Below are 13,567 nucleotides of genomic sequence, written 5' to 3'. Positions count from 1 at the left end.
TTCAAATCCCCAGAAACCATATATAAAGCCAGAAGTGCTCATTTGCCCCTCTAACCCTATTACTTACTGCGATGGGACAGAGACAGGAGGGTCACTTGATGGGTGGCAGTCTAGCTTCAGGTTTAGTGAGAGAATAAGAGGAATAAAGTTGAAAGTGACAGAGTGAGACACAACATATCTTCCCCTGGCCTCTGCACATGCGTGACTGCATGTGTCATAGCCCCCTCTTTTTGTCTCTCTTTCTCTATGTCTCTGTCTGTCTGTGTGTCTTTCTGTCTGTCTGTGTGTCTGTCTCTGTCTGTCTCTGTCTGTTCTCTGTCTGTCTCTGTCTGTCTCTGTCTGTCTCTGTCTCTCTGTCTCTCTCTCTCGGGCGCGCGCGCACACACACACACACACACACACAGAGAGAGAGAGAGAGAGAGAGAGAGAGAGAGAGAGACACTCACACACACTAAAACTGAATAAAATTTGTCTTGGAAAGGGCAGGATGACTTGAGAAAACATAGTCCCCAGTCCTCACAGCAGAGCAACCCCTTGAAAAGAATATCTTGCATTTCTGTTCTGACAACTTCATACCTGTATACAATGTATCTTTACCATACTCACAGCAACTCCTCCCTCTGATTCCTTTCAGTTCGTCCCCTCCCACTTTCACACCTCCCCCCTCTTTCTTTGTAACCACTCAGTCCAGTCATGCGGTCTGCTGGGATGCGGACTGATCTTGTTGGTCTGACCTTGTGTAAGTCTGACAGAGCACCTCTACCTACCTCTGTGCCATCTCCCTGGTCATTGATAAGCTTGGATGGCATCTAGACCAATTCAAACTGCTCTCATGCAAAGTGAACCAGTAGCTCCCCCACCCCCACCCCCAAACTTCATTCTGGGCTCTTTTTTCCTCTTTAAGTCTGTGCCTTCAAAGCCTCTCAAATGTCCTAGCTGTTTGTTCTGTTTGCTCACTGGTGACACAGTTGATTCAAGGCCTGCTCCGAAGTTCCTTTTCCTTGCAAAGCATCCCTTTGGCACTGACATTTCTCATTCTGTAACAAGTATTCTTTGGGGGGAAGAAAAACACCCTTACTGTGTGGAGATGAAAATGCCATCCATCCCATGTGCACCTAAGATCTGGCTTTTCCCATTTCTTCAAAGTGAGGACAGATCTTAATTTAATACGCTAAGTTGAACTGTGTGCTCCCTTCCTCAAGATTTTAACTTTACCCTTAAGTTGACTCTTGCCTACTCTGTGACCTTGCACCCTAATTTTTCCATTTACTTCCTGGACTGCATTTGAAGTGCCTATAAATCAACTCTTAGGTCAGCCCTTTTCTTGAGATGAATAATATTTGTATTCTTGTCCTGCAACACAGTTTTACAATGATGTCAATTTATTATTTTTTGGCAGGCTAGACTTTCGTTTTGTTTTGCTTTCATTTTTCTTTTTCAGTGTTGTACACACAGCGTGTCTATCTCTTAGCCCCAGTGATTATTACTTTAAAGAACAAACTTCACTTCCTGAGGCAAATCCAGAAAATGGCGTGTTGTGAAGATCTAGGTCAGCTGACCCAGTCTGATGTGGATTTAAAGCAGAACTGGGCTCAGTCAGGGACTGTCACGTGGAGGGATAGTCAGAAGAAGGGAGACAGGGACCTCACCCCCATGAATGGATTGTTACCTGATTCTTTGGTTGACCATGAGCAGGCTTATTACCCCTCCAAAATGTAGGACCCTGATGAACTAAAGTCACACACATTAATGATCTCATGGTCACTGGTTTCTTTCCAGGGACTTTCAGGTTGCATGTGGAAAAGTCAGTGAAGCAGAAACCAGTTCTGATGACCTTGTCCCTGAAACCACAAGGGAGGGAGTTCAGCACTGAGCAAGGGGAGGGTGAAGCAAATAAGATTTTTTACTTCAATGTTATCTTCTAAGAGCTTAGCTTTTCATAAGAGCCCAGTTCCCATGGTACCATTCCTCCCCTGTATGAAAACCATAGAGTGGTTGTTTGTGCCCATCCTTTGCTTGTGTCTTTATGAGATCACTGTGTCTAGTGTTCTCTGTTGGTGGACTTAGGGTTTTAATGATTTATGCCCTTCCATAGTGTCAAGTTCACCCAGCTAAGTCTGGCGACTCGGTGGAATTTACAGAAGGGTCTTCAGAGTGTTGAGTCACTCATGAAATGTCTAGGGTTGCCCCATGTTGACTGTGGGTCAGTGCAGCAAGTGACTAAGAGACAGGTCCCTGAATCCAGGTGACCTCCTTGTGTGACTGAGCAAGTCCGCTATGTTTCTTTTTAAGGCTTGCAGTTATTTTAAAATGGAAATAAGAAGCATAGAGTGAGAGTTGAGGTGGTGCCCAGAAAGTCTTTAGCAGTAGTGTTTAATGAATGTCAGTTAGTACATTGTGGGGAGAAAAGATCCATTTGGTGGATCAGCATGTGTCACGCAGCATGCGTCATGCAGGCTGAGTCAGAAAACTCTGAGTTGGGAACCCCTACCTCATGCATAACTGAGTGATTCTGGAAACCTCATGTGACCATATCTGCTCAAACTCAAGGTTCTTGGGAAGCTTGCACTAGATGGCGGTGTTCTAGATGTGGCACATGGAGCTCAGCATGTTAGCTGGTCCCCAATGCTGCAGGTGTCCTAGGGTGTTAGATACCAACTCTAGGAAGCTTTTCAATCCAGTTTCATTTCTAGAAGGCACATATGAAGAAAAGAAGTCCTCTTAAGTGAACATCCTCCCTCCAAGTGCACATCAAACATTCAAGGCTTCTTTTCAGGGCTAAGAAGATGGCTTAGTTCTTTTTTTCTGTTGCTGTGATAAAATATACTAGCAAGGGAATCAAGGGAGAGAAGTCTTATAATGGCTCACAATTCAAGGGAACAGTTCCTGATGATCAAGGAGTCATAGTGGCAGGATCTTGAGGTAGCTGGTCTCATACATCCAGTCAGGAAGCAAAGAATGAATGATTGAGGTTAGCGCTCAACTCATTTCTACATTTACACAGTTCAGGATCCCAGCCTAGGGAATGGTGCCGCCCACAATGACTCCAACTTCTATGAACCTAATCAGGAATTTCCTCAGCAGGTTTGCCTAAAGGCATGCAGCCCATGTGATTCTAGATCTCATCAAGTTGAGATTAATCATTACAGTAGGTAGAAGACTTGCAGTATAAGTCTTGAGACCTGAATTCAAATCTCCAGAAAACACATAAAGCCAGGTCCAGTAATGTGCATTTATATCGTGAGTGTTCCTACAGGGCAATAGGAGGTGGCAAAAGGGAGACTCTTGGGAAGTGCAGGGACTATCAGGAGACGTTGTCTCAAGAAAGATGGAAGCAAGGAGAAAAGTGACACCTGGATTGTTCTCTGACCTCCACAAATTACCATGACATACAGGTTCCACACAACTGTTGTGACATTTAGCATTCAGGTACCAAAGTTCTCTCTCTCTCTCTCTCTCTCTCTCTCTCTCTCTCTCTCTCTCTCTCTCTCTCTCTCCTCTGTCTCTGTCTTTCTCTCTCCCTCTTTCCTCCCTCAACAAGATATAAAACAAAACTCCAAACCAAAAAAGTCCATTTCCTTTTAGAAATCAAAACCCCAGAAGCCTTTGGTTCCACAGTGTAAATATTGTAGTTTTCTCAAAGTTAAATGGAAGCACTCATTGTTACAAAACAATGGATGAAAAGTTCTCCTAGCCCACCCCCCCTCACATACCTAGAATAAAAATCCCGGATTGGGGTGGTGGTACACAGTGCTGGTGAAGTTCTTTGGGGACACCAAGTGCTTTGGATGCCAATAACATATTTGAGAAGGTGTCATTGGTGTGTGCCTTCTGTGTGTTTTGGTCTCATAGTCTGCATCTGTTGAACCGCTGGGTAGAGTTGTGAGTTCCCTAGAGGATTATATTTCTTTTGTCAGTGAAGATTGAGGCTTCTGACGGCTGCTTGCTGTTGGGTGGTGGCATGAAAGAAGGAGCCCACTGTCACGGCAGCTATGTGAGAGCTCACTGTGGCATGCAGGTCCGTGAGGGGCAGCGACACCCTTCCCGGTGTGACCAGTCTGCTTACATACACACAAGCTTGAAGCTTGATTTATAATCCCAGCCGGACAGCATCTGAGTCTAATTACTTGGGTATATGAAAGTTCAGAGCTCTCAACCAAGTTAGCCATTCAGGGATGCACTTTACCAGAAGCAGATGGAAAAAATAAAACACTTTAGTTTATGAGTATTTTTCTATTCAGGGGAAGGAGAAAGAACAAAAAGAGTTGCCAAATTGATCCTTGTCAAGAGCTAATTAAATATTATTCATGATTAATTTTGATGTTGATGTATTCAGTGTTTTAACAGTGTCATAAATATCTGGAAGAATGAAATAACTCACTTCATGTAGTGTAATAAATCATACACACTTCTGTCCCCATGTGGCCTCCTGAGTCAGCCTGACTATTGTTTTTAAAAATAATACACTTACTAGTGACTTTTCTGGAATGCTCTTCACGGATACGAGGAAACAATTCCAGGTCACACTTTAAAGTGGCCATTTTATCTACGGAAGACACTTCTATAAGTATAGAAATTATGAGCCTGCGGCTTGGAGATGGGTTATCAGCGTGTGAAGGTGATGCATCTAGGACGCACTTTTGAGAATCCAGGTGGGCTTGAGGAGAAGCAGACAGACGGGTGGGGACAGACATGAAACAAGACCAGCCTTAAATGGTTGATTCTTGAAGCATGACAATAGACCCATGGGGATTTATTGCAATTGTCCCTACCTTGGTGCAGTTTTGTAATTTTAGATAATATATATTTGAATAGTATTTTGTGAGAAGGAGCTTGGCTTTTTTTCTTTGAAAACAATTTTGGCAACTAGCCCTCATTGTAAGCATATGTATTCCTAATCATGTTAGAATATATACTGAGTCAAGTTTGGGGCTGATAGACTAATGACAGTGATGAAATAATGATCATAGCTCGTATTCAACTGAACGTCAACAGCAGGCAGTGCCTGCGGTAGATCTTTTACATTCTCATGTGCTCTCCAAGGCCTATGTGTGCAGCTCAGGGATAGAGCGCTTGCCTAGGTTCAATCCCTGGTACTGGGAAAATGACAGGTTGTTATTTAGATTAAATAATTTTGACCTTAGTTTGAAGAAGAGAAAGAGAAACATAGGGAGATTAAATTATTTGATCAAAGCTGGTCACTCAATGACAAAACGAGGTCTCTGATATTTCAAGGTGAATCCTTTTAACTTTTATTTTAAAAGGGACTACATTTACTTAAAAGATCGAGCTAGAGCCATCCATTCAAATCATGTGAACAGGGAGGAGACTTAGAGATGTTGCAGTCCCAAATACTAAGGAAGCGATCTGGCTCCTCTGGCCCCTTATGCCAGTGATGGAGGACAATGCTTATCAAATATGGTGCTTACACGGATTCGAAGTTCTATTCAACACAGTGTCTGAGATATCTCAGGTGTCTTGGAGTTGTAATCTGGCAGAGATCAACAAATCCCTTTTCTACTTTCTTAACTCCTAACAAACAGACAAGCGGAGCAAACCATAACTCGCTCAAGGTCTTACTACTGGTGGTGGACAGAGTGCTCACTGCTCCTGACATGAGCTGTAGGCTGCTTCTTCCGGGAGCCTTTCCCCACGTGCTCATTAGCAGGCGCTGCTCAGAACTACGAACTACGCGATATCAGTACTGTGTCTTTATAAAACAGAGTGACAACATTGCCCAGCACTAAGATGTTAGAGCTGTGAATCAAACCAGGTCAGTTCGCAGAAGCATCTGCTGCTGTCCTAAAACAGCAACAAAGCCTTAGGCTGAATTTAGTCAAACAGCTGCACTCGCAGGCCCCACAGCCTCCAGCAGCAGAAGTCTACACGTCTACAGTCCCCAGTCACTCCTCAGGGACGAATGTGGAAGGCTCTACTCTGTTCAGACTAGAAGCATGACATGAGGCAGCTGGCCGCAGCAGTCCCTCACCGCCTCACCTTCCCCGGGCTTTGGTCTCCCAAAGGACATCTCGACTCAGACCTCTCACGTGGTCTTATGCTCCCGTCTCCTTTTCTGAAGATGTTTGGATCCTTGGATGACTCTGACGCACAATATTTACCTTGGCAGCAGAATTTTCCTACCTACAAATGTGTGCTTTCCCTAAATCTTATATTCTTTGGAGATTTTGTGGATGAGTTTCTGGTATCCCCAAGAGACTCAGAAATGAGGCAGGAATTTTGCAAAAAAATTTGTGTCTTTTTAAAAAAAATCTGTGGATTAAGCAGCTAATAGGCTAATAGAAACCCATGTAATTTGTGTGACAAGTGTAAAAATAACTCACCCACCTCCTGTTGTGAACTTGTACCCAGTATGCTGATACAGCCATCTGTCCTGATAGAACATTAAGATGGACTTACCGTGTTTTCTTAGGTAATTCTTTTTGCTCTTTGTTCCCCATTTCTAATCATCAGTGAAGAACATTGGGTAAAGGATGATTTCAAACAGAGACACAGATCAGATCAATATGTGGGGGCAGAGTGACCTAGAGGCTGCTGAACACTGTTAGTGTAATGAAGCTGCCAGTGAGAGATGAGGTTCAGGTTGGGATCTGCATCAACCTGTAAGATGCGCTTACAGGTCCACTTTTCAGATGGAACCCGTGCACATGGAAGAGTGGATAGAGACAAAGGAGAATAGCGGTAATATCGTTTGTCTTTGGAGGGTCTCACCTGTGCTTTGAGTTAGAGACTCGATTCCCTACAATGCTGTATGTGTGCCAGTGAGGCCAGCAGGATGACTTTAAGTGATTTACAGGTTTGTTGTTGTTGTTGTTTGTTTTCTTTTTTAATATTTATTTACTTTATGTATATGAGTACACCATTGTTCCCTTCAGACACACCAGAAGAGGGCATCAGATCCCACTGCAGATGGTTGTGAGCCACCATGTGGTTGCTGGGAATTGAACTCAGGACCTCTGGAAGAGTAGTCAGTGCTTTTTACCTCTGAGCCATCACTCTAGCCCACTTGTTTCTTTTCTAAGTTATGCAACACCGGGGAGATGGCTGAGTCAGGAAAGTGCCTGCCACTCAAGCATGAGGATCCCAGTCAAGGTCTCCAGCACCCACATAAAAGCTGGATGTGGTGCAAATCTGCAACCTTAACACTTGGGATCATGGTAGGGCAGAGACAGTTGGGTCCCTGGAGCTCACTGGTCATCCAGTCACACAGACACAGACACACACACATCACATTCCTATCTCTCACACATACACACCTGCCCCAACCCCACATCCCTCCCCCCTACACACTCAGACACACACAGACACACAGACACACACAGCAGCTATGCATTCCTATTAAGGATGCTAAGGAAATAATATTCTAGCATACTAAATCAATTTTGTTTCTATTGCAGTTAAACTAGATATTTATGCTTCTGAACAGTGAGTTAAGGAAAAGAGAGATAGATAAAGAAGGAAAGAGAGCATGGAAACAGGCAAAGGAGACAGTGGCACACATATGAACAACGTTCAGAGGACATGGACCGATTCCCTAAAGACCCTCCATTCTCCTTTGTTGACAGGAGATGACCTGTGTCTGCACAAAGCACAGAATTTCTGTCATAACAATGCTGGGAGGGCTTCTTGAGTTTAGAGATAAGCTGCGTTGAGGTGGGACCTGCTATCCACTTCCTCTGTCCTTTTCATAGACATGCTCACCTTTCCCATCTGGAAATGAAGAAGCTGAGATATCTCTGAGTTACCTTCCAGCCTTGACTTCTAGTCAGAATCCCTGGAGACTGGACCTGTGACTCTGTCTTAGAAGTGTGATGTAGTCTCTTAAGAAGGTTAATAGTACTGTAAACCTATCTGTTGTCGTCCCAGGGAGGTGGTCATGGTGCCTGGCACCGATACCAGGCACCCATGACATACAGCAGTGACCAGGACAGGTAGACGGTTATTTGGTCAGGCTGCAGCATGGGGTAAGGGGAGAAATGGGAGAGTTGTGTCAGCCTACGAAGGGTTTGAAAAGCCTTACAGAAGAGTGCACTTTTGACAAGCATTGTCCACTATAATGAGAGAAGCTTTGATACTGAGAATGGTGGTGAACACAGGCTTTGGAGTATACTTACCTCATTTGAAGGGATGGTCTTTAGATGTCTAACAGATCAATCAACTTTGAGGGTTTTCTCTTGAGAAAGTCTTCTTGAATTTGCTGACCAGAAGGGTATCTACTGCTTGAGATGACAGCAATGCTGCTGCTGACGTGATGATAATGTGACAATGATGACACGATAATGATGTCATGATGCTGTGATGATGACAATGATGATGTGATGATGATGTCATGATGACATGATGATGATGAGGACATCATGATGATGGCAATGATGATGATGATGACAATGATCATGTGATAATGATGTGATGATGATGACATGATAATGATGTGATGATGATAATGATAACAGCAATGATGATGATTTTGTTATGTTTTGTTTCTGAGACAAGGTTTCCTGTGGTCCAGGTTGTCTCAGATTCTATGTAGCCACTCAGGTGAGCTCCTTGATGAATTGGGGAAATCGTCACTATCAGCTTGGAAAGTGGGGACAGCAAGAGCTGTGGTGATGTTCTACCACTTTCTGTGTGGTTAACAGTTACTGCGTGGATTGGGCTGGTGCCACTGATGTTCTTATCTACCAGACACTCCTGCTCAGGGTACGGCCTCCAGTCTATGGGACTAGTTTACCCCTGCGAAGATTCTGAGCTTATGACTTTCAGGTCCTTTCTTGTTAGAATGGCCCTAACATCCCAGTTTGCATTACCCTTTGAGTCCTTCGAAGATTGATTTACAGCACTGGAGGCCTCTGATATAAACTGTTTTCCATGTGTCCTGGAGCAGGAAACTCAGTCTTATGGTACCATCACCTCATTCTTGTGATGAAGGCTTGCCATTAGTGACAGCCAAGGGGTTGTGTGGTTTAAACAGTAGGCTGGTCTCAAGATAGAGGAATTGAAAGTTAACAGTGAACCTGGAATGCAACTTGGTAGGTTGTGGAGAAATGCATCTGTGTTTTTCCCCTCTGTAAACATTTTTATCAAAATGCTAGGGAGGATAGAACCCTGTTAGAAGTAGTTTCTGGGGCTGGGAATATGGCTCATTGGGTTCAAAGACTTGTCGTGCAATCCTGAGAACCTTAGTTCAGATACCCAGGACCTGTGTTAAAAATATGGTGGAGGTGGCAGCATGCACCTGTCACCCCAGTGCTCCTACAGCGGGATGGGATTTGGGCACAGGAGGCTTGTCCCACTTGGACAGTCAGATCAGCTAGCCTGGAGTGGCAGTGCAGGAGCAGAACCAAGGAGAGACCCTATCTCAAACACAGTGGAAGGTGAGAACAGATTCCTTTTTTTAAAATGGTTTTTCGAGACAAGGTTTCTCTGTATAGCTCTGGCTGTCCTGGAACTCACTTTGTAGACCAGGCTGGCCTCGAACTCAGAAATCCGCCTGCCTCTGCCTCCCGAGTGCTGGGATTAAAGGTGTGCGCCACCACACCCGGCGAGAACAGATTCCTGAAAGTTGTTCATGCACACACGCAATGATCACGCATGTACACACACACACACACACACACACACACACCACACACACACACACACACACACACACACACACACACACACTATGGCACATGCTACATGCATATATACCACACACACATCACACAGCTGCCACACCACATATACATACACAACATATACACACTCACACACTAAACAAACAAACAAAAACATCCCAAAACAAACCAGTGAGGGGAAATTAGTTTTGATAGATTATCTTTTCATAAAGGCAAAAAGTCTTTTATAAATGAAAAGATGTGCCTTTTTAAAAAAATTCTTTTCTTCAAGAACTATTTTCAAGTTTCTAAGAGGTCAGAGTTCTTAGGTCTGGATTGAGGGCAGGGTTATACCTCCCCTCCCCTCAAGGAAGACAAAAACAAAATAAAACAATAACAAAGGAACCACAAAAAAGTAGGATCCTGGTGTGACTTAGCGCTGCAGAATCTGTGTCTGGCCCGTGGAGGTGGCCCAGCCACCTTCTTTCCTGGCTTAGGACATTCTGCTGACTCACCCACTTGTGTGGGGTGATTTTGCTGGAGCTAGGCCTGGTGTGGGAGGTGAGCCACTGTGGGTGGGGTGGGATAATCTTTGTCATGAAATGAGAGGAAGTCCAGGTCTTTGGCAAGGACTCACCAAGGGCTAGCTCTTCCAGTCTGGCAGGGTCATTATCAGTTGTCTTTGGTGCTCTCTGATGTCATCTTGCTGGCCCCTTCCTTCCCAGGGCCTGATGGGCTCTCTTGTCATGCTCCTTGATCAAAGCCCAAGGTCAAACTCCTTCAGACTGTTCTCTTCCATTTTTTGGGTGTGTATTTGGGGAGATGTGTAACAGTTTTATCACAGTCACAATGCTCTGCATGCTCACCTGAAGTAAACTATTACATAGTCTTTAGTGTGTTCACACCTTTAGTATGGCCTGTCAGCTTAGAACATTTTCACCCTGAAAAGAAACCTTGAGTACTTCAACCCCTACTTGACTTCTAGATCAGTGTTTCTCAACCTGAGTGTCTTGACCCCTTAGGGGTCGGATGACCCTTTCACAGGGGTCACATATCAGATATCCTGCATATCAAATGTTTATATCATGACCTGTAACAGTAGCAAATTGCAGTTATGAAGTGTCAGTGAAAATAATTCTATGGTTGGGGGTTACCACAACATGAGGGACTATATTAAAGGGTGGCAGCCTTAGGAAGGTTGAGAACCACAGCCTTAGATAATCCATATAAATGAAGTCACATACTGTAGCATCTTTCTTCAGCACAAAGTTGCTAAGACTCATCTGTGTTGTAGCATGTTTCAGGGCCTCATTCCTTTTTGTTCTCAAAACAATGTTTCACTGTGTTGGAATCCCACATGTGAGTGTTTCTGTTTGGCTGTGTTGGAATCCCACACGTGAGTGTTTCTGTTTCGCTGTGTTGGAATCCCACATGTGTTTCTATTTCCCTGTGTTGGAATCCCACATGTGAGTGTTTCTATTTCGCTGTGTTGGAATCCCACATGTGAGTGTTTCTGTTTCACTGTGTTGGAATCCCACATGTGTTTCTATTTCACTGTGTTGGAATCCCACATGTGAGTGTTTCTGTTTCACTGTGTTGGAATCCCACATATGAGTGTTTCTATTTCACTGTGTTGGAATCCCACACGTGAGGGTTTCTGTTTTGCTGTGTTGGAATCCCACATGTGAGTGTTTCTGTTTCGCTGTGTTGGAATCCCACATGTGTTTCTATTTCACTGTGTTGGAATCCCACATGTGAGTGTTTCTGTTTGGCTGTGTTGGAATCCCACACGTGAGTGTTTCTGTTTGGCTGTGTTGGAATCTCACATGTGTTTCTATTTCACTGTGTTGGAATCCCACATGTGAGTGTTTCTGTTTCACTGTGTTGGAATCCCACATGTGAGTGTTTCTGTTCGGCATGGTGCTGCTGCTGGGCAGGCATTTGTGTACACAGCTTTCTGATTTTATTTCTCTGGGGCGCATGCCTAGCTGTGGAATCGTGCTGAGTCACATGCTAACTTGCTTCTAACCTTCTGAGGAATTCTCAGACCATTTTTGCAAAGCGGCTGCACCAGCATTGTAAAGTGGTCTCTCTCCTCTCTCTTGTTGCCCACATTTGCAATTCTCATTTAAAAACCTTAAGTCCACTCTATTGAGTGTGTAAAGGAATTTCGCTTCCTTCTCATGGGGTATTCTTCTACTGTTAATTCTACAGTGATTCCCAATATGTATAATCTGGCTTATTTCATCCTCCTAGGGCACACATCTTTTAAAAGATTAAGATACATTATTATGGTTGTTGTTATTATTTGCTATAGAGAGATGATACTGCAGTAAATCTCTGAGAACCCTTTCCACATATTTACCATATCAATGAGAACTTTATAGACACAGTGGAGTCCCAGAATAGATTAAGGAAGAAGCTATCGTTGGGCAAGAGCAGCCCTGAGTTCTTTTTCTGGTGAGAGATGAGACCAGGGTTGGTCCATCCTTGGGTTTTCTCCCTTATGACACCAGGGGCCCACTGGATATGGCTGTCACGGAATAAAGATCCCCGTTGCCAATTAGATGCTGTCTGTGGCCTTAGGGGTGGGGTTATAAAATGGCCTAGGGTCCCTCGTACCGGAACCTAAGGAACTCTTGACATAGTGCCCTGTAAGGAATGCATTTAAAATTTCACTGAAAATCATTGACTTCCCTTAGACTTAGCGAATGAGGAAAATTATTGTATATGGTATGGACAATAATGAAAAATGTCCACTTGGAGGCACTTTAATGATTGAACTCTGTCAATCTCTCTCTCTCTCTCTCTCTCTCTCTCTCTTTCTCTCCTGCTATAAGGGATCCATATGTATGTATGTATGTATGTATGTATGTGTGTATATATATGGATATATATATATATGGATATATATATGGATATATATATATATGGATATATATATATATATGGATATATATATATATATGGATATATATATATATATGGATATATATATATCCATATATATATATTCTTTTAAAAACATCGTTTGGACATACCTATCTGATTAAGGGTTGAAATGCAACTTCTTTTCGCAACACCTGAAGTTGTCATGAAACTCACTGTAGATCAGTGTTTTGCAGACAGAATATGAGCTGTCTTAGGACCTGTGGCATCCACAGCATTCTCACTAGTAGCTGTGTTTCGGCGGCCATTGTTTTTGTCCAATAATACAAGATAAATATTGCACATTGGTTCCTTTACATGGATTATTGCCTCCAATTTCCTCAGGACATGATTATTACTATCCATGTCTTACGTATCAAACAAGCAAGCAAACAAACAACTCCCAAACCTAGCTGTACAGAGGAGCATGAAGCATCTATCCAGACTGATGAAGACATCTGTCTGGCCAAGGAGACTGGAATGCTGACGTTCTGGAAAATATCACGTAAGGAAAACCAAAACAAACATGATGACTAGGGACCATGGAGACCGCTCAGTGGATAAATTGTGTTCTGTGCAAGCCTGAGGATGTGAGTTCAGATTCCCCAGCCTGGAATCCCAGAGCTGGGAAATGGAGGTAGGGGGATGCCTTAGGGATTAGGGCTAGCCAGTCTAGTTAACTCGGAGAGTCTCAGGCTCAGCAGGAGAGAGAGCTGGTCTCAGAAAATAAGATGGAGAATGATTGACAAAAGCCAAAGACACCCGATGCCAGCCTCACACCACACACACACACACACACACACACACACACACACACACACACACACACACAGAGGGGTGGGGTGGCAGAGACAGAGAGAGGTAGACAGACAGAGACAGACAGACAGAGACAGACAGAGAGACATACAGAAAGACAGAGCGACCCACTTCCAAACAAACAAACCAAAACAGGAAACCAGTAAGATTGAAGTAAGATTATTAATCTGGACCGTCTGTTACTTGAGAATATACGACTGTTCCCC

General features: G+C 43.7%; 1 protein-coding gene across 1 annotated transcript in view; it reads left to right on the top strand.

Moving 5' to 3' along the window:
* Positions 1-13,567, top strand: part of LOC110286633 (uncharacterized) — a 156,362-nt gene that overhangs the window by 15,041 nt on the left and 127,754 nt on the right. The window lies entirely within an intron of this gene.

The sequence above is a fragment of the Mus caroli genome, unplaced genomic scaffold, assembly GCF_978045245.1.
Source record: "Mus caroli unplaced genomic scaffold, Mus_caroli_1 scaffold_2, whole genome shotgun sequence".
Taxonomy (NCBI): Eukaryota; Metazoa; Chordata; class Mammalia; order Rodentia; family Muridae; genus Mus; species Mus caroli.
The sequence above is the reverse complement of the archived record's forward strand: the minus strand, read 5'-3'. Positions and strand labels throughout refer to the sequence as shown.